At 42.1% G+C, this 19,946-nt stretch overlaps 1 protein-coding gene across 2 annotated transcripts in view; it reads left to right on the top strand.

The window, feature by feature from the left end:
- Positions 1-226: 226 nt before the first annotated feature.
- The window catches only part of LOC125894797 (protocadherin-1-like), a 34,201-nt gene continuing 14,481 nt past the window's right edge, over positions 227-19,946 (top strand). Inside the window, exons 1-2 of one of the 2 annotated variants that reach the window (XM_049586421.1) lie at positions 227-726; positions 839-926. The gene's annotated coding sequence lies outside the window, so the exon portion shown is untranslated. Of the gene's footprint in view, positions 727-774; positions 927-19,946 lie in introns of those variants that run through there. The other variant, XM_049586422.1, reaches the window with a different exon arrangement.

Here is a 19,946-nt window from a genome sequence, read left to right as displayed (position 1 = left end):
TCATGAACGGCGGCCGGGAGAAGTCGCCATATCTTTGTAAAAGAAGTTAAAAAAAATGGCAGAGATTGTTGGGAAATCCACTGAAGAGTTAGTTGTTGGGGTGGATGCTCGCTCCGCCCCCCCTCCGGTACACTGTATAGAGAGTGTATAGGGGAGGGAGGGGGGGAGGAGTGGGGGGAACAGCTTGGTAGAGACCGAGAGAGGGAGCGCGAGCGAGCTACAGAGAGGGAGAGAGAGGGAAGCGCGAGCGCAGTCGTTTGGATTCACTCCACTTTCTCATCACACACAGTGCAGCCGCGCGACCTGCTCCGTGCTGGACCGGGAGGCGGACAGAGTTTGTAGCGGCAGAGCGGTGACTGCGCGTCGGGGTGGAAACTAACCGGACGACCGCTGCTGGCAACTCCCGGACCTACCGGACCTAGTGTTTCTTGCTTGGGTGATTTTTAACCGTTTCCCCCTCCTTTTTCCCGTCCCGGTGCTCCGTCCGCTTCCACCACCACCACCACCACCTCCACCCCACTGCCTCCCCAAGCGTGCCATCAGCGGAGGATGCTGTTGCTGCTGTCGGTGCGGTGGTAAGCGTTCACGGAGTAGCAGCAGTGAGTGAGTGACCCCGGTCCGGACGGGTGTTCCCCCGGCTGGGCTCCAGCTCCAGCCCCGGAGAAGAGGAAGGACCGCCGGGTTGACGCGCAGCGCTGGTCACGACAGTAAAACTGGACAGAAATTGTGAGAGGAAATTGGAGGAATAATTTACCCCCTGCCTGGATTGTTTGATTTGTTTTAAGGTCTTATTTTTCCCTGCATTGTGGATTGTTAATTTTTTTTTCTCCCGGAGCAGCTCCGTCTGGGTACCGAGGAGGAGCGGAGCCTGTAGCCGGGCTGGAGCGCTCAGAGCTGGGGAACCGCGCGGCTCTCACCCGGTCCAGGTAGGAACTTCTCTCCACAGACCCCGCTCCAACACTGAATCTTAAATCTAGATCTTTTACATAACAACACGAAATATTTTACATATTTTCATCCAGACCCTGTCAGTGTGCAGGGCTGCAGGAGCCGCTTTACGCACGACAGATAGGAAGAGTGCATCCACTTTATTTTTCATTTTCGCCTGGATGAGCACTTAATTAAAAACATACACACACACATAGATGGATGATAAATCCCCGCATGCACTCAGGCGTTTGTAACGATCCGGCTGCTGTTCTAAAAACACTTGTTGGTAAAATAAAGGCGTTTAAAACGATTGCATGTTCATATTCAACGTGTAATCTCCACTGATGGGTATTTTATCTATATTACACTACAGTGGTATTGATCCGTATCGATCCCCTCCGTCCTCAACATTACCTCCATGTCTGTCAGTAATAAAATACAGCTTTCCTGCGGGTCACTCCGGGTTTCCTAACCTCCCCGAAACTGAAAAATCACTACAGTAATCCTGTACAGTGCATTTGAGGAGCAAAGTACAGTATGCTGCTGCTGTGTGCACGGCTCCCTATAGTGCGTATAGGAGCTGCTTCTGTTGGGCATGTCTCCATCCGAGGCTCTAAGAGTTCTGCAGGGACTGTCAGTCTATAGAGAAGGATATAAAATGGCAGTAAAAAAGCTCGTCATTATAAGCAGAGGTTTGTCTTCTCTCTGTAATATCACAGCTAATCTGCCTCAGGGACTCCTGGGGCTGCTTAAAGCAACAACAATACAACAGTCCATTCATCTGAGGCTGCACATAAACCGGTCACACAGGCGAGGCAGCGAATCTCCATTATCTATTTCCAATGTGAGCCCAAGCACAAGCACCTGAGGCCTCCTGGGCACCTGTAGCATCACATTTAACACCCACACATTTAACCCCCCCTCCCTGCAAGGAGTATTTTGTGTGTTCTGTTAACATGAGCTCATTCCCAAATAAAGGCGGTGGAGTTTCAGGGTAAACTGTAGAGGTGGGATGACGAGGGCAGGTGATGATGACTATCCACCGCCGCTGAGCTGTGGAATCCAGTCCGTCCGGTCCCTCCAGTCTGCAGCTCTCCAGTCCTTCCCTCTGCTGTGGTGGAGAGAGAGAGGATGGGCGACCTGCTCTACATGAGAGAGACAGAGAGGAGGAGAAGGAGGGAGGGAGGGTGGAGGAGTTGGGTATTTACATGCAAACTGCATCTGCCTCTCCCTGACAGAGAGTGAGCTGTCGTAGTAAACGCCACCAGCACCGCCGACACCGCTGCTGTTGTGGTCGTCCCCTTCAGGAACGCCGTTCTCGTGGTGTTTCCGTGGGTGCCCATGGGAAACGGGCGGTGTTGCCTGTTCCTGCACTTGACCTTTGACCCTGTTCCCTATTATCCCCACCACCCTCCTGGTGTGTCGTCTCGCTCTGATCATTTCTTGTGACATAAAGACACTTGAAGCAGCTCTGATGTTTCAGCCTGAAACCCCGTCGCCGTCACACTTAATGGAGATGTTCAGTGTAGCGGGGGCCGGTGTGTTTCCTCGAGTAACAGGGGGATCCACCTTCTGCGGTGGCGGTGTCGTGGGTAAGAATTAGAGCTGCAGTGATCAATCGTCCACTTCTAAATTAAACCCCAACTAATCTGATAACTGATTAATCACAAAGTCTCAAAATCCAGCTTCTTAAATGTGAATATTTCTGATTTCTTTCCTCCTCAACGACACTGAAGTGATTATCTTTGGGTTGTGGACAGAACAAGACATTTGAGGACGTCATCTGGGGCTTCGGGAAACACTGATTTACCATTTTATTGACCAAACAACTAATCGATTAATCGAGAAAATCATCGACACATTCAAGTAAGCGTTAGTTGCAGTAAAATGTAAATCTGCAGCAGATGTTCAGCCTTTAAATCTAATTTAAAAAAAAGATGTAGCCTTGTTGCTTGTGGCTTTGAATCGCAGTTAAACATCTTTACATTAATGTCATATAATAATGTTCTACAAACACATAAAAAGCTCGTTAAAGCCTCGGAGGTTCTCGTTGTGGTTTCCTGGTCAAGCTGGAGGGTTTCCCCTGTGCATTATATCAGGCGTCGGCTCAGGTTTCTGCTACTGTAAATGTATATTCAGGTTTATTTCGCAGCAGCAAGTGGATGAGGTGGAGATACCCTCGCTGAGGTTTGCGGCTGCTTTGGATGGCGGGCCGTGCCGTCACCCGAGCTTCTGCCGCCGTGGTGTCGAGGGGCGAGGTTGGAGGTTTGATACCAAGCTCTGGGATTCCTCTCTGCCGCCTCTAATTTGGAGGTGCAGCCGTCCAATTCTGACCAGATAAAACAAACGTCTCGGTCATCCACGGCTCTGCGGGAGGCTGAGGCGGTGGGAGGTGGAGGATTAGTCAGCGGGGGGAGGAAGAGGATGGAATGACAAAAAAGAAAGACAAGGAGGAAGAGGAGGAGGAGGGAGGTCGAACAGAGTCCGTTCTGCACATTTCTGCGTAAAAATTGGAGATCTGAGCGCGCCGTGTTGTTAATGCCCATCATTAAAATGGGAGCTGGGAGAGTGGAAATGGGTTTGGCGTGTGAAATGGAAGCACACACACACACACAGTCGCATCCCGGCTCCACAGAAAAAGAGGCGTCCGTGCTTCTGATTAAAGACTTTTCACGGCAGGTTTCTTTATTTTTAGTTCAGGTGTGACGACAGGCGAGCGGGCAAGAATGAGGAAGCCAAAAATTTACATGAACACACACAGAGAGGCAACAGTTCTGTTCTTCGGAAAGCTGGTTAGACGATTAATCAGTAGTTCGAAAGAAGTCATTATTGGGAAGTGACAGTCACATCTTTAGCATCTGATTAATATTCACAAACACACCTTGGTGTCTAGTTTCATCAGTAGACAAACAACAACTGATTTTATTTCAGCTTGATCCCAGTAATTGATGAAACAAAGTGATTTTTGGTTTGATTTTTAGAGTTTCTTCAGAGGACAACAGCTCGTAATGATCCTCTGTTGGTTCATCCACATCAAAAACACACACACCGCAGCCAGTACAAGTGACCGAAACACCTGGTTGCGCATTATCTTGTCACCTTTTTGGCTCCAGGTTTTTTAAAATACAAAGATATGTTGAATTATAAGAAGTAAAACCAAATTATTGTATGGTTTCTTTTGACATCTGGGGAAGAAAACATTTAGAATTTCGGATGAAAAAAGCAAAAGTTTGAGACAAATCTGACAAAGAATTCATCACTTTTGGTGAACAGATGTTTTAATAAATGCTACACTCATCTTTTTGATTATTTTTTTCTATTTAGTGCAAAAATGAAAAACAAAAAAAAAAAAAATTCATCATAGATGAAGTGTGAAACATGCTAAGCTGTCATGGCAGCAGTTCTACGTAATGTCACTCACCTGAGGCGCCGTCATCGTCCTGGTAGCTTTCTAATAACAACAAAAAAAGGGTCACAGAGGTCACTAAAATCACCAGAAAGCACCCAAGGGAGTCATAAACACCCGCAGCTAACTCCATGTAGATGTGTCCGTAGGTGGTGAGACACAGTGCTGTCAGACAGACGGACAGATGTCGTTTCCGCCCGTAAAACTGGACTAAAAGCACTTTTATTGATCCGACATTTTATTGCTGTATTGATTTTTTTTTTTTTTTTGTGCCAGTCAATAGAAACGAGCGTTACAGCCAGTTTATATGGTTTGACAGTCGCTGCCTGCTCACCCTCTCTGAGCACCAGGTGTCATTTCACACCTTTGTGCAAAACACATCTCTGCATATTTACAGTAGACAGTCACATCACAGCAGCTCCTTCACCAACGCCATGCAGCAGCCATTTTTAACTTCAGCTGTCATCGTGCTGCAATTATCGACTGTTTCTATCAATTAATCTGATTTGAAACATCTCGTTTTGTCTGACTAGTGGCCCTAAATTCAACCGTATTCAATGTGACAAAATAAGAATTTGATCATGTAAATTATTTTTAGCTTTTGGTGTCGTATCTTAACATTAATCTGTCGAACTGCACAGAGTGTCGAAGTTTCACCAACGAGGAACATTATAAAAGACTGACGCTGACACTGCGTAGGTGCAGCACTGTGTGTTCTATGTATTCTGGTTCTATATGTAGTAACGGATGTGATTAATGTCAGTATTTTTACAGTTTCAGGTGCAGATACAGCTGCAGAATTTATCATTTTAAGAAATCCTCTTGGCAATATCAACCTGCATGATAAATAGAAGACTGTAATATTGAACATCAGGGTTTCCCACACATCTGTTTATCTGTGGCAGCCCGCCACGATAACAATTGATGCCATGTATTGATTTTTTATTTTTGAAACTGGACCGTTTATAACTATTGGAATATATACCAGTAGGTAATTAAATGCTTCACAGTCTAGGAGTGCAGAGCGTCCTCTGGGCACAGACAGAGAAGCAGAATGCCATTCATTGCTCTAGGTCTAAAAGTTTGCCTTCACTTGCCTCTGCAGCAGCTGCTCCTCTCATCCATCAATCTGACCTGATCTGATCAACTCTGGCTGCATCGACTGATCAGTTACACACCCCGCAACTCAAACTCCGAAACACTGAATATAGTACCAACGTATTAAATATCATTCTGTCTGTAGGCGCTGTTTTGTCTGATATGTGCTTGCTGTTTACCCCAATCAGATGTAGCCCTCGCTGTTAGGCATCATGTAATCTTGTTATCATGATATTCAACACTGTTATCACATATTTTCCTCATGTCATGCAGCCTGAGTACTGCAGATACACTTTAGATAACAGTAGTGAAAGTAGTTTTTATCCTTCAACTGTTACCGTATCCTCGTTCATATCAGTACTTTAAAGTTTTCCTGTTGCGTTATTGTACTCTGAGCCGTATCGTAATAATATCAAGATGCTACACATTCAGCGACTGCAATAATTTTACCATCTGATTTGAGCTTATTACAGCTATACATGGAATAGATTTGTTCAGTCTGCTTGTAAGATCAATGAAAATAAAAATAAAAAACAGAATTATTGCTTGAGCTTACACACAAAACACAACTTAAGTTCATGTCAATCATAGCCCAGTGTAGATAGTTGTTGATACCAGTGTAATTTCCAGTGACGTTTACAGGTTAATAACAAACTAAAATGTTTTTGTCAGTTAATATTTGAACTGCGAAATGTCCCACTCAACACATATCTCTGTCACAAACTGTTTAAGGTCCGGTGTACAGGATTTAGGGGACATATTGGCAGAAATGGATTGTGTTTTTGTCACCCTATAATGAGCTGTTTAGATCTACATACAGAGTGGTTCCTCTTCCACATTACACCAGTGGCCTTTCTAGGATTTAAGGACATTTAAGGATCAGCCCGGGGGTCCGCGGGGACTCCTGCCCCGGCACTTGATTATTGATAACAAGCATGAATTTGATTTTTTTATGCAGCCTAGAAATTTATGTACATTAAAAGCACAAAAAAAAGCCCATTTTCATTGTGAACGCACTGCGGTATCGTGGACCAGATTTGGCACACAGGTGGTAAGTTGAGTATCACTGCACAAGACCTTTATGTACAATCTTTGCAGGATCTTTATACAGTGTTACATTATTAAAACATTATCTATCTATAGATGTAGACATATTTACTAATGGTGAGACAAAAATCAATACAGCAGCGTACCATGATATTTTGTGTGGCATTATTGTGTCGGGATATGGACAGCAAGTATTGATTTTATATATATATATATATATATATGTATATATATATGTATATGTTGTTAGTATTGCATGTACAAATTAAAGTCTTGGTCGCCTACTGTAATAATAAAATAAATTGCCTTTTCAGTCCACTAGGTACATTTTACTACAATAAAAATGATTTAAGTGAGACGCACAGACGTAAACCTTTATTAGTTAAAAATAGATGTTCACTGTTTCCTTTGGGAACGTAATTTTTAGTCCATAGCAAAAAGTTTTTGCAGTGCTCAAAAAAACATTTATCATGATACTTTAGTCATGATTCAATATTATTGTGATTTTATTTTATATCATGAGGTCTCTAGTGATTCCCACCCCTAATATATTCTGCATTGGCCGCTTGGTTTTGGCTGTAACGTCCTCTGAACTGAAAAGAAGCCAAACACAAATTTAAATATAGACTGAACAGGAAACGCACTTGATCACCTCAGTTTGATCGTGTTCGTCTCCCCGTCACAGTGAAAAGAGCATCAGTTTGGTCATATTAGCGGCACATTATCAGGCTCGGTCAGGTGGTACAGCAGTAGTCTGTTCTCATTTTGTCCTCATGCTCCTGCTGTAGTCTGACATGTGGAATAAATATGTTGCTGTGGATTTAAAACAGCGTTGTGATGATGCCTGATCTTTACTTCATACCAGCCTGCTGTTCATCTGCCATCCACTCCCATAATCCCCTTCTGCCGCTGCTGCTGCGAGGGGATCAGTGTGTGTGTGTGTGTGTGTGTGTGTGTGGTTAGGTTAGACAGCACATCCTGTCAGCAGTGAGGTCACACGTATGATCCCTGAACCAGTAAGTCCTGCCACAGTGCCTCTGAGCACAGTGACACATGCGCCGAAACCAGTCATGAAACCATTAAAACCAGTGAGTCAGCTCACAGTTATCCAGAGTTTCCTGTCTGACAGTAAAATGGCTGTCACCCACATCAGTCAGTCAGTGAGGCGGCGTGTTCGTGGCCCAGTGACGTTCTTTTCATTTTCAGTCCTGATAACTTTCCCTGCTGCACACAAACTATTGACACAAGGTGTGGACGCATTCACACGCTGTGACACAACAGCTGCTGCCGCCCGTGTGCAGAGACGGAGGTGTGTTACAGGTGTTCAAAGTCCTTATTATTACAGCTCAGGTGTGTTTGCTGTCCGCACGTTAAGTGAAATAATATTGAACTGCAGTCAGGTGAAAGTCATGCCTGTTTAAACTCTTTGTTGTATGATCTTTATCAGAGCGAGGTGTAAAAGTGTGAATGCCAAAATCAGTTTGAGGGACTGCCAACGAACAAAAGATGTTGTTGTGTATTTGGTCAGATTTATGATCTTTCACGCGACAGTTCATGACTTCAATTAAAATAATGCAGATTTTAGACTTTTTTAAATTTAAGTAAAGTTGTTTCTGTGTTAAAACATTTAACATTTAGAAATAAAGCCTCAATTTTCTCGTGAAAATGGGCAGTTTTGTAGAAAAAAAAGTTAAAGTATTTTTCAAAGTAAAGCTCTTGTATTGATGTGAAAACTATCCGTGCTATGGTATTTCCATCCAGATTTCCATGTGACTTGTTTAGAGGAACTGGTTTGGTGGAATTTACACAGTAACAACTTCTCACTAATGTTATCTCGTCAACATGTGTGCAAAATAAAACAAGTTCTCAGGACTTGTGGCTCTTGTAGGTTTCTACAAGATCTTCTTGGTTTTTACTGATGTTTGGTGTTTTATATACATATGCCTTTTCCAACCAAAATTAGTGCACGTGTGTGCGGGTTTTTAAAATGCGTGATCGACTGCTTTCCCATCGCCAGTAGATCACGGCTGTGTACACGACTCAGCAGACAAATATGCTTTTCTGTTTTCTTTCCTGGTGTGTCACATTAGATGTCACCAGAAATCAGGTTACTAAACAATAGCAGCATGGAGGCCAGACAGAACGCTACTGGGGTTACTTCTTTTTTTATTTCTCTTACTGATTCAGTCTTTCTGTCAAACTCAGCACAGATTAAAATTAAACGATGTTTGAGTGCTGCTTGTATACGGGGGATATTTGTAGCCACCGCCATCGCACTGCGTCGGCAAAGGGGCTAAAATTAGCCCGTTCACCTGGTTGTTGTTAATCAGAGCTAATAAATTCCTGTGACTACTGCAGAGTCAGTTGACTCGAGCTTGAATGCCGATCCTTTTAAATACAAAAGTGCAACATTAGTGGGTGTCGGTGGGTTTTTGCCCAGATGGAAAAGGAGCTATAGAGTTTTGCTGCAAACACCAACATCAGCTGATAACGAGAAGTTTCAAGATGTTGATATGTGACAGTAAGATCCACTTGATGCGGCGATGGTCAGGCGTATGCATGTGTGAAAGCAGTTCTGTCACGTTCCATGTGCCCAATTAAATGCCTCTTTCATTCATTTATTTAAAGATTTTTGTCATTTTAGGACACGGGGTTGCACATTACATGTACATTTTTGCCCCTTTCGCTAAACACACACATATAGAGCATTTATACAAATATAAAAAAACAGTACTGAGGAGGTGTGTAGATGAAGAGGGGTTATGCTGATGAGTTAGTTCATTATTTATCTTATTTATCTCTGAGTGTTAATAAAGTTCAGATGGGGTTTGTATATTTGATATCTGAGGTTGTTGTTTATTTATCTGTTTTAATGGTTGTAAATAAGTTCGGGAAAGTTGTTGAGAATTTCATTTTGAAACGAGAGATGAGTAGTGAGGAGGGGGAAGGGTTATATAAGTGTACCTCACCTTCCGACTCCTTTTCAAGCATGTCTGTCGATGTTTTGTTTGTCATTCATTCATACATGAATACATGAGACTGTGTACAGTTTAATAATGTGAGTATTTTTATGAGGGGGGGCTGAAAATGTGTCTCCCTTTGTACGATTATCTCACCTCACAGTCTCTATGACAACAGGGTTTTCACCCCATCGTCCGGTGTATTCATTCAAACAAATCCATGCAGTGCGTGCGCACACACACACACACACACACACAGGTGGTGGGGCTCTGGCAACAGTTGGCTGCTGCATCTGAATAGGGAGGATGTGTGTGCGTGTATGTGTGTGCTAATCTGGATCAAACAATGGTAGTGAATGGAGTCATTAGAGTAATCCCCTTTGTGCTGCAGGGTGGGGGGACTGGGACCACACACACACACACACACACACACACACACAGACAGACTGGACAGTCCATAGAGCTCACCTCCACTATGAACATCCTGTCCTTCTGAGATCTGAAACATCAAAGCATCTTTTGATTATCAGTGTGTGTGTGTGTGTGTGTGTGTGTGTGTGTGTGAGATATTTGATTCAAGCCAGCTCAGGTATGTGTGAACATGACGCACCGGACATTCAGGTTAGCCCACTGTAGTTTACTTAAAGAACAGAGACACGCACGCAGATATAAAGACACACACCTGTGAGGCAGCACTGAAACTTTGAGAACTGGTTTCCAGTTTGGCTTCAGGCCACCGGCTCATTGAGCTGCCAGATTCAACAGAATAGTTTTGATATTTTAATGGTTTGTAATTGGTCTGATAATGTTACTGTGTAATTATAGAACACATTACTGCAATTAAAACTGATGCCAGGCAGGATTTTGCAACCTTTTTATGTAACACAGATTACTTTTATTTGGTTTCTGTCACACAAACACGCGTTCGACGTTAAACACATTCACTAAGAAAAAGTGGTTCGCTAATTAGCTGAAATAAACAGCAGTGTACTGGTGTGATTATATGAAGCAGGGCTGGAAATCATTACACATTTCTCTGCACTAATGAAGACGTGACAGCTGAGTTCATTAACTTATTTATAGAAATGTACATTCAGGAATTAAACTTCTAAAAGGTTGAATGTTTGTCTCATGAAAAGAGTCTAATACTCGAGATGGATCCTCAACTTGCTTTGCCCGGGGGTCAGTTTTGCAAAGCAGTATGAGTCAGGGGCCAGTTAATTAACAAATAATGATAGTTATAAGTACATACAATAAATAATTTGCCTGTTTTCAACTTTGTAATGTTTGCTTTTCTCACTCTGCTTTGCCAAGAGGCAAATCCAGTTGCACAAGTCAGGCGTACACAGGGGTGTTTCTAGGATGTGAGGACATTTGGGTCTTAGCCTGGACTTCTGTTGCAGGGTCCAGGGGAATCCACAGGCAGTTTTTTAATAAACAAACTCTATTTTGATGCTTTTCTCTGCCCTTTCTCTTCTCTCTGTTGTCACTCACTGCTCCGTCCAGCACTTGCTGTATTTCCTCATCAGCGGTGACACAGATGGAAGTCTGCACCTGGTTTATCGTCCACAGAACGAGGCTGCACGCCCACATTTTCACAACAAAATAGAACAGGCTGCAGTGAGAGTCTCTCTCCATGGGATATTTCAAAATAGCAGCTTTGTGCATTTAGTCCTTCTCAGGCAAGCTCAGGGGTTTAGTGTTGCTGTAGCCCACAGGAAGTGAGGATTAGAATATATGACCTTCACATAATCCGCTCCAAATGAATCTATATTTTTAAAGTCATTACTAAAAGTGTGTGTCATATAAAAACTAAAGTGTTGCCATGGTGAAATTTAAGGTGTGCATTCCACCTTAAAAGATGCTGGCAGTCGGCCCAGTGTCATTAAACCAGACACAGCTCAGCCCTGAGCAGAGTGACCGTCCTCTACTGACCAATCAGACTGCAGTGTTCACAGCTCCACTTTTTAGTACCAGATCTGTGTGCTAGGTACCCCAACAGAGGGGGGACCAAACATGGGGACGCTAAGGAACGCTTCTGTAAAAGTACCCAACTGAACTGAATTGCACCCGACTGCTTGGTGAAAACATGGCGTATGTTGAGTGTAACTGCCTCATAGTGTATTTGCAGAACACCTTATCAGTCATGTAACATCTCATCGTTATCGATCTGCAGATGCTTCAAACTAAAACAATCTGAAAACAGATCATTGTAAGAATCCTGTTTGTTTTCAGCTCAAATCAAAACAGTAGCGTTCCTTTGTAGTGGGGGCGGGTCCATGTGTAAAGTAACCAATGGGCTTTTGTTATGGAGATGAAGCTGTTGGTTGGACTTTATGGTGAACTCCCACTCATGCAGCTCACAGTCAACACTGCAGACACTCTGCAGTTCACCTCAGAGAACCAAGAAGGGCAGCAGCTCGTCTTTTAGGAACCTTTAAAGTTGATCCAGGTTGTATGTCCAGTCTGCAGGTCAGTCATATGGTTTACACGTCACCGCTCCAGGGTCGTGGATCATATTTTTATTTTCGGGTAAGTTTAGAAGTAGCTTTGTGATTTGATGAGAGATACGATGCTTTATGGTTTCTGTTGTTAACATCTCTTGTAGCAGCATTTGAAAAATGTTCTGCAGCATGGAATTATTTTAAAGAGGAATATTTGGGGAGTCTGTGAGGTGACTTAGTTATTGAACATAACTAGCATGATATCTTAATTTAATACTTGGGTTTTGTTGACATTAGCTTTGTCATGGCGATGGTGTGTGTTTAAGTGATAACTGGTGCTCTCCTGAATACCAGTTTTTGGGCATCAGATCTTGAGTGAGAGATTTGTGAGAGAGGGTGAGCTCCAGATTCTGGGACTATTCCAGACTTTTTGACATCTTGCTAACAAATTCATATCTGCGTCACGTGTGCTCAAACTGTCCCAGTTTCAGTCATGCTGGACACCAGAGCCAGTTGGAGTTTAAATGTCGTTATCTGAGAATAACTGAGTTTAATTAATGCTGATGCATGATGGGTAATGTTGGATTACTATTTCTCACTGCTCTGGGCTGTTTAGGATTTAAATCGGAGCATTCAATACAGATTTGACCGCTGATTGCCATGGCGCCATTTAAAGCGTTTGGGTCAGCATTAGTGATACAAACACAGAATCAAATTCAATTAATTTTTAAAAGGCAATATTTAGTTGAGCAGGGCAATAATCAGATTTTATTTTCGATTCTAATTTTGTCTTCTACGAAAACAAGATAATAGATATAAAATGATTATCGCGCCACATTCTGTTTTGTCTTGTGTTATAAATCCAGCGCACCTCTTTACTTTACAGCGCGGTGTCAGTGCTTCCAACTTGGCGACTTTCTTGCCAGATTTTTCGACTTTTAGTACCTTCTCAGTGATTTTATTTCTGAAAAGCAACTAGCGACAAACTTAGCGACTTGTTCAGATCATAGAGGGAAAACAAACAAGAAATATATTAAAATTTCTTATATCGTAGTTCATTCCCACACAGGTTCAGCGTAATCGCAGTTTGTGGCTGTTTTGCCAACAGCACGACGTCTCTCCTTCGCTTCTTGTTTTAATATTCATACCGTATTAGGGCTGGAGGATATGCAAATAAAATCATGGTGATATTGTTTGGACAGATATTGCGATTGTGATAGGAGTGGTGATTTTAGTGGAAACGGTTTTGAATTTCATTATATGATTTTTACTCTGGTCTGCACCAAATCAGCATGTTCTCTGACGTCTACGATAGGATTTGTTGGCTTTATAACGGTACATTGTGCCACATTTTACTACATTTTCTTTGGATATTCCACTCGGCCATATTGTGATATTGATAATATTTGGATTACTTTTATTTATGCAGCTCTTTTTGTTTTTACATTTATTTTTCATGTTGAAAAAAATGCCTGTTTCCAAAGCCACTGAATAATTGTGTTAAATAACCAATATTGACCAAAATAATTATGAAATGAGCGTGAACACATTGTTATTACAGCAAGTAAGAAAATATTTCATGTGGTAAATGCTATTACTAAACCTTTATTTAACCAGGAAGTCCCATTGAGATTGAAAATCTCTTCGACAAGAGACCTGGTCGAGGTGGCAGACGATCAAAGCACATTTGAAATGCAACAGATACAACATATATGACACAAATCCACAGTAAAACAACTATTCAAACATAATGACCTCTCAGGAATAACAAGCACGTCTCTGTCACCACATTCTTTATGATGCTGTAGGCGAGGACATATATCACTTGTGTTTGCCGACACGTTAATCACAGATAAATTACGTCCAGTATGTAGCTGATGTTTGAACGTCAGAGGGAAAGTCATGAAGCTATTTTCAGATTGGATTTGATTTACTTTAGTTTTTTATGGTTGTTTGATACAAAATCACATTTATATGTCTGTGCAGGAAAAATGTGACTGTTGTTGAAAAATTCATTTTATTTTCAGTTTGTATTAAAAGCCGTTAATGTGGCGTTTACAGCTGTGGCGGTGAGTTAATGTGCTGTGATGTCGGGGCGGCTATAACTCTGCAGCTTGTCTTTCTAATGTAATGTACAGTAGTTAAAGTGTGTGTGATGCAGGTGGGACATTAACATGGAGACTAGCTCTGAATATCAATAGTGAACACACACACACACGGTGGGTGGCAGCGGGGCCATTGAGCTGCTTTGTGATGTTCAGACAAGCGCCGTTGTCTGGACACACGCCCTCTCTCCGTCCCTCTGAGTCCTCTATTGTGCGTCTTTGTCTTTCATTCGGTCCAGAGTCAAACCGTCAAACAGTGACTGCCTGGCTCCTCACACATGGAAATGTTACTGTCCTTAAACAGCTCGTCACTGTCTTTGTGTGTGTGTGTGTGTGTGTGTGTGTGTGTGTGTGTGTGTTACATTACAAAGAGCGTCTCCAGCAGCTCGTTGGCTCGTCGTCCTTACGCACAATTGAAAAACACACACTCACAGTGTCTGACTGGTTGGTGAGAAAGTTTCAGACTGTGGGAAAAAGGACGAGCTGGACGATCTCTGGTTCACCCGGGACGTCCCCCGAGGACACACACTCACACATACATACACACACTACATGTGAACAAACATGTCAACAGGAATTCACCATACTTTGTATTTTTTTTTTTTTGTTTTTACTGTTTCCTGACATTTGACCCGGTTTCTAAACTCCTCACGTCCTGAGAGCTTTTCACTGTGATTCACATGTTACAGTTTACATTGCACATAACTTACATGTCACATGTCAGCTGGGAGCGAACACAGTGACTCAGGGAGGGGGGTGTTGGGTTACATGTCCAGTTAGATGAGAGGCTTGGGTGGTTGTGCAGGTTGTAGATTGCGCAATTATATTTTTACAGATTATAACAGAAAATATGGCTCTTTAATTTGATTTTTTAACTGACTTTTGTGTTGAAACTTTTTTGGAGCAGAGTGTGTCTGCAGCCCAAAATGACACACAACTTGTGTCACTTGTGTCAGATCCATTATCTTTCTTATCTTTTCTGTCATCAGATAGCTCCAGATTACAATTAAAATTTTGCCAATTTAAGATAAAGTTTGTGTCGGGCTGCTTCTGTTTAGACAACATGTGAAATCTTTGGCTTCATCTGCTAAATGTGATACATGTTTATATTCCTCAACACAAGTTCTCGGCCAAAAAGACAAAACTCTGAGTCCTTTTTTTGGAGGTTTTCAAGTGGAAGCATCCTCTTAGTCATAAGCAAAAAGCTGTGACCTGTGTTACAGTGCTGCTAACAATAATAATAACTCACAGGGTTAGTTTGGATTATTTGAAGTGGGGCTGTGTGAGGCACTTACCCAGAGTCAGTGTGGTATTTCCCCCTCTTCACCCAGCTGTCAAACAGTCCTCTCTGACAGGGAGCTGATGTTGTTATATCGCTTCTTCAAAGCCACTAGGCTCCTTTGACAAAAGCTGTAACTTTGCCTTGCAGAATATGTGAGTTGCTGATCTCTCGCTGCCTCAATGGGTTAGTTTGTGTTCATTATGTGATCTGAACCAACGTGGCATCCACAGCGGTACGTTGCTCAGCTCCCAGTGGTTAGGAGGTTAGAGGAATATAGCTAATTTGGAAGATTGATGACACAAATATTAAACAAGGCCTTTCTCAGTCATAAAGAGGCACACTAGGCAGAATAGGGGGTTTGAATGTTGCAACATCATCATGCAGAGCTGCTGGACGGCGTGATCAAATAAGCAAATTAAGCGAGTAGCGCAATTTTGTGTCACACGCTTATTCACTAGAGTTGAAAAATCTGGACTTCAGCGACCAATTCAGGTCGCGTTAGCCAATCAGCACTGACATCCTCCGGTGACAGTTCATTCATCAATTCAGCGATTTCATGCATGTATCACACAAGTTATTCGCATGTATGAAGCGAGTCAAAACAAAATATTATACCGTTCAAACTGGCGTGAGTAACGGTGCAAAAATTCACATCAGTTTTAGCGTAACTATAACATATCAAACAATGAGAAGAGAAGAAGAATGAGACGAAACAAAAAAAGAGTTTCTAAAACATTTTTTGTTATCACCTTTAAGAACGATCAAGTCGTGTCTGTCATCATAAACTCAAGCTGTGCAGCCAAGTATATCGTTGTGGAAATCCCACAGTGTCCGAAGATACCAGATATGTCCGGCTGAATATTGAGGGAAGTTAAATGATGCACAACATGTGTAGGATAACAGAAACCTATGTGTGTGTCAGACAGAGAGAGATAAGACAAACATCTTAAGCAAAATTCAGGATTGAAATATCTTGAGATGAAAATAATCTTTGTTCTCTTGTGTGGTGTAGTTTTGGTTTATTGTGACCTGCTGGCAAAATATGTGGTTACTGTTAAACAAACTCTGCTCTCAGGACAGAGACGCAGTTCATGTTGATATACAGAGAAATACAAACAAAGAAAATGTTGCGTCATTTGTATTCAGCAAATGTAAATTATGACCTGGAAAATCATTAAAATGTCACTTATTTTTTAAGAGTTTACAGCCGACGAAGTGCAACAGCGTTTCTGTTTTATATGAAAACATCTGTTCAGTATCTTTATTTGAAAAATATATAACGTGTATGACCCTAAGAAACACATACATGTGGCAGTAAACTAGCATGTGAGTCTGTTCACAACCCGTCTGACTGGTCGGTTCAGTGTGGCGCAGACTCACTGTTCATTAGCAGACTGGACGTCAGCCAGTAAACTGTTGTTTCAGCTTCGTTTCCACGGTGACATGTGAAATGCCGCGGGGTCAAAGGTCAGAGGTCGATGGTTTGTGGGTATTTGGCAGCTATGCAGTAAAATGTGAGAAAAGAAACACACACTTTTACACAGTAACACACACACAGAGGTATTCACATGCACATTCACACTTGTAAACAAAGCAACCCCCCCCCCCCCCACACACACACACACACACACACACTCACTCATTCACATTCATACAGGGGTAATTAAATGTGTGTGTCCCAGCAGGGAGCAGACCAGCAAACACTTCAGATGAACAACTGGACAAAAGCAACAACGTCAAACATTTGCTGCTCTCAGCCTCCGGCCTCGTCCACACTGATACACTTAAAAACTCACAGCTGTTACTACGTCTGCGCCCCACGTCCACACTGCTCCGCCGGATTCAAACCTTTAAAACAGAGATCGTTCAAAATGCTGTTGTAGCTTGAAATCTTCGGGGTTGTGCTCTGAAACCTACGTTCACTTCCTGTTTAAGTCCTCTTAGTCCCAGCGTGTCAAATCAAAACTTTACAGCAGTGATTTCATCTTTCTTGTCTGGGTAACGTCACTCTCTCACATCGCAGTGACTTCCTCCTGCGATGGATAACGCTCTGTTCTGATAGGTCGGTGTATTTGCTTTGTAACGACAGCCCCGACTTTCTTACACTCACGTTTTATTTTCAGTAACAGTTCCACCTCTTCGACAGTCCGACCAGAGAAACCTCTGCTTTTACTTTAAACCATCTTCTTAATATTTTCTGTATGTGATTTTCTATGCAACCTAGTGCGGACTAGGTATTTTTATTTGTCAGATAGATATTCAATACAGCACCGTCTGATCAACCCGTATCAATTTCAGGCTTAAAATAACAACTTCCAGTTTAACCCCACCCATTTCCATCTTAAACTCTGCCCATTCAAAGTACAAATACAGATAGTGATAGTCGTGTACTTGTTCATCTCTAGTCTATGTTCTTCAGGTCTGACAGGTGAAAGGATGCAGCTCCTGTGATTTCAATATAACACTTATCTACAGTATATTGTGATTTAAATAATATTTCGATTAATGTGCAGCCCTCATTGAGACACGCTGCAGGGGAGGTATTTCAGGTTCAAAGTTCAATTTATTCTTCCAGGAAATTGCGGCACTCCCGTTCTTATCAAACATCGCTGATATCAAAAGGCGAGATTAGAAGTAGCTGCGAAATAAAGCCAGACATTTAAACACCAGAAAAATGTATTTCACACACGAAAGAAGGCAGAATAATATGTAAAGTTTATGTCGTGCTCATGAACTTTGTGTTCGGTCTACCTCGACAGTACTGAGAGTTGTCCACAGCATAATCTTGTTCCCATATTTCTTTATTAGACTGTTTTTTAATTCAAAATTTTTTAACAGCCATAGTTCATGTTCAGCTGCTTGTGTGGAGACGACATTTAACGTTCCTTTAGTTAAAGGACAGAAAGGTTTTACAGTCGATGACTCATCTAACCATGATCCACTGTGTGTGGACGACCAGACGAGGTGCTGTGATGTGTGAGGGGTCACGCGGCGTTAGAATAACGTTATTATGATGTTTTGTGTTGGTTTTTGTGGAGCTGAAGGAAGAGCTCAGGCTGTTGATTCATTTCATGTCAGCCACTGAATGTGTACAAGACCTGACTTCTCTGTGGCGCTGTAGGAGACTTAACAGGCTCAGAGAATACAAGCCTTTACTCCCACACACACACACAAACACACACATGGTTAACTCTGTGTATCGGCGTTGCAGTGGTCAGAGGATGAGGAGGATGAGGAGATGACACTGAGACTTCCTGCTTCCTGCTCAGCATGCTGGTCCATGTTGGAGTGTGTGTTGGTTTGTGTGTGTGTGTGTGTGTGTGTTTTTGTTCCTTTCCAAATCAAGGACGTGAGGAGAAAAAAAAAAGCGCTCTCCAGATTAACCTCGTCGACCCGCAGCCGAGAAACTCCTACAGCACCAAATACAGAGTGTGTGTCTGAGATGAATTACTGCCAAGAGAAAGAGACGGAGAGGAAGAAAGAGTTTCTATCAGGCTCAAATATAACACCGTGATCACCAGGCGTCAGGTGGAGAGTCAAGCAGGATTTATTCTTCGGCGTTGAATCAGCATAGGCTCTGCGTAGACACATACCCTACACTGTAGCCTGACTTCATGTCACTTTTATTAACCTTTATTTCACAGATTAGAAAACATGAATTGTGAAGACAGTAAACCCTCCACAAAAAAACATTTTAAACCCTGTATGTGATTTATATGGGAAGAGGAAAATGTTAGCTATGTTAGGCGAATTTATACAATGTAAAATAGGCTTGTGCTAATGTTAGCATGTTGTATTTGCTTGGAAAACGTGTTAAGTATAAGACAGTTGTTTTGCCAGTGAACCTTGTGAGCTGTAATGGAGTTAAATTTGTAACGTTACCTTTGTTAAAAGTTGCTGTTGTGCCTGGCTTCATATGAGTAGAGAGAACTCTGCTAGCTGCTAGGCTAATTTATACAATGTAAAATGCCATAGGCTTGTGCTAATAACGTTAGCATGTTGTATTTGTGGGGAAAATGTGTCCAGATAAAGATAAAGTGTTTGTCTGTGAATGCTGCGAGTTATAGTGAAGCTGATTTTGCGTATTTGTGTTTGAAATTGACACTATTTAGCCATGTTTAATGTGTGATTAATCAATCTAACAGCGTTCTGGAGGTTTGTTTGTTTAGCTTTGCATTGCAGTAGCTGTTCTCCCCGAGGGGTCTGCACAGTTACATGGTGACAGATTCACACTGCACAACACAATACACTAAATAGTACATCAGAATGTAACTAATGCAACTTATGTAATACAAAAAAATAAACCGTCTCCGACTGAATCCATCTTAATCGAACAGATAAACATAGTCATTTAACAAACAATAAAATGCGAATATCTTAAAATAAAATTAGGCCATTACTTTCAAGTTATCTTAAACTTTGTGAAGAGAGGAAGAGTTTCTGTACCACTGTGATCACCAGCCGTCAGTGTGAGTCTTGCAGTAAAGGATTGAGGTGTCATCGACATGTTAACTCACAGCTCTGTGTCGTCTTAAATCCAGTCAGATGTTTTATGACGTTAATTCTGTTTATAACAGACTTGATTTTATCTTTTATTCCAACTGACATTTATAAGCTCTGAAAGAGTCTTTATTCAGACAATCAAGGATGCGTGCCCACCTTCAGATACAATGA

This window comes from Epinephelus fuscoguttatus, linkage group LG9 (assembly GCF_011397635.1).
Source record: "Epinephelus fuscoguttatus linkage group LG9, E.fuscoguttatus.final_Chr_v1".
NCBI classification, from domain to species: Eukaryota; Metazoa; Chordata; class Actinopteri; order Perciformes; family Serranidae; genus Epinephelus; species Epinephelus fuscoguttatus.
This window is presented reverse-complemented; position numbering and strand designations above follow the sequence as displayed.